Source organism: Amblyomma mixtum, chromosome 5 (genome assembly GCF_055824585.1).
Source record: "Amblyomma mixtum isolate Tamu chromosome 5, ASM5582458v1, whole genome shotgun sequence".
Classification (NCBI taxonomy): Eukaryota; Metazoa; Arthropoda; class Arachnida; order Ixodida; family Ixodidae; genus Amblyomma; species Amblyomma mixtum.
The window spans coordinates 57145244-57147595 of NC_143016.1; positions in this window are offsets into that span (position 1 = coordinate 57145244).

Here is a 2352-nt window from a genome sequence, read left to right on the forward strand (position 1 = left end):
CGGATTTTCAGGACAACGAGGCATTTGACGCTTTCGTGTTAAAACAATTGACTCTTACTGATGCTTAATCTGGAATAAAGATTTCATTTTTTACTTGGTCTCTTCCACTGCTTTGCAAAGCCAACTCGCACATAAAATAAAAGTGGCTAAACGTTTCCCCGCAGAAATTTATGTGTTCACAAGGTCAGCGCGAGCTCTTCATTACCGTGGTCGGTTGCAACGGCCATTTACGCAGCCAGAGTTCCCGCTTGCGCTTTCGGCACCACGCACAAAGATTCGTATTTCGTCTGCACATCCTGAACAGAAGATAGCACTGGCGGTGTTACAGCCTCGTTGTCACATCTGTATCCGCCCTCGCTGTCTGGGTGGAATAATGTTGCCTAATAGTCGGAGAGGCCAGAACCGCGTCGAATGCCACTTCCTTTTCCTGTGTAGGCGCAGGAAGTGATAAACGACGCGATTCGCGTAAGGCATTCTTCTAAGTGCACAGTCTGCGCAGTGACTTTCAGCAAACCTGCTGCAGCATACGCATCAACACGCGGCATCGTGCACTCTAAGAGCAAGGTGCGTATTTTTCTATTTTTCACGTCATGTAGACAGCTTTAAGAGCCGCTTTTTTTGGCGCTTTAAAAGCTCGTATAGAACTGAAAAGTTGCTGCAGATGATCATAAATGTTGGAGTTTGAGCGCATGTGCGAGATAACCAGAGCAGTGAAGTATCAGAATAATCAAACAGAAAAATCTTTACGGCACTGGCAACCACTCGAAATCATAGCCATTGTTTTTTGGCAGTCAGTCATAATAATGAAAATCATGATTACCTCATGCCAAATATCATTTATTGCATGGTATTGAGTTTTCAGTTTATATATAGCTGCTGTTATTCATTGAAGACGCTCATTTTTTCACGATACAATAGGCGCCGAATACCATGCGTTTAAATAGAAGCCCGCCGCTGGTAAGTTTTAAAGATAGGCTTTTTGAGGTAAAAAGATTGTTTCTGTGCTGTTGAAACACCAGCACTCGCCAACATTAGAAAACAGGTTTTTGATGTTAACTGTCAAGCTGATTAATTTCTCATAGTTAACTGTATAACTATTACTGTTATGTGGGTGGTCGCAAATACAAATTTTTAGGTGGCCGTTAGTAATAGGCCCGTTAATTTTTAGAATTTGTAGAACGCGGTTACACTTAGCGCTGCGGCTTAACAAGTTTAGTCCATGTCACGGCAAAAAATGCGTGCTATCCAAAAATGAGCCTCTCGGGCGCACGCACAGCAAAGGCTGTGCTCCAGCCACGTCACCCCGTGCGCTGGGGGCACGTGACAGCCCACGTGACAGGTTCGCAATCGAGAAAGGGGCGCAGGTGGGCGATCACTCCGGGTGCGCCAAACACGCGCATTTTTCGATAGCGGAAATTTTTTGAATTTACACAACCTGATTTGGCTATTCATAACGACTGGCTGCAGGTATCTGTGGATCTGCCGATGATATGTTGCAACAAAACCTTCAACGGGCGTTTAGTGGTTAGAACTTGTGTTCAAGGCACTAGTGGCTCTAAAATTTAACAGCCGATGATGCATCGAAACTTTTTCCGTCTCAGTGGAAAACGGCCGCTCCTGTAACCATACGTTGCATTTTTAATGCAGGATTAAAATTCCTAAAGCTCCCCGCCTTCAGAATCTGTTTCAGTTAAAAAATTTTCGCGTGACAGGCATGAGAGCACGCTTGATTATCTTGACCTATGCCTGAGTGATTTTCAAGAAAGTGATGTGTCTACTATGGCACACATTTAAAAGAAACCGCTACCAACTGCGTAGACAACTCTATTCCCAACAAAGTAAAAAAAAACATAGGAAAACAAATTCCTGGATTACGCGTAAAGTTTTTCCCTTAAAACTGAAACTAAAGAGATTGAAACGAACACGTGTCTCCCGAAACGGAATACAAGCTGCCCTGCGTCAGGCTGTCGGCCTTTAAAAGCGTCACTCTACTTCGAGCGCACACTGCTGAGCTTCATTAGGAGTGCTCCGAAGATGTTTTGAAAACTCTTGCCTCTCCTGCTTGGACCCTATTAAGGGCCGACAGTGTACTATAAGAGATTCAAAAGAGGCGCACGACTTTCATATATTGTTACAAGTTTAGTGCAAGAAAAATGCAACCACCTTACCACTCAACCTGATTCAACTCTTTTCTGTTGTTCGTCAAGATTGGTATTTTTATGCCGCAGAAGTCATCTCTATACTTCTAAAAGCCTGTTTTTAAAAATCAGTCGCGGGCTCTCCTGAAGCACCAAAGGTACTGCGTACGCCTAATGCTGTGCTTAAGCGCAAGATGCCCCATTGCGATCTATA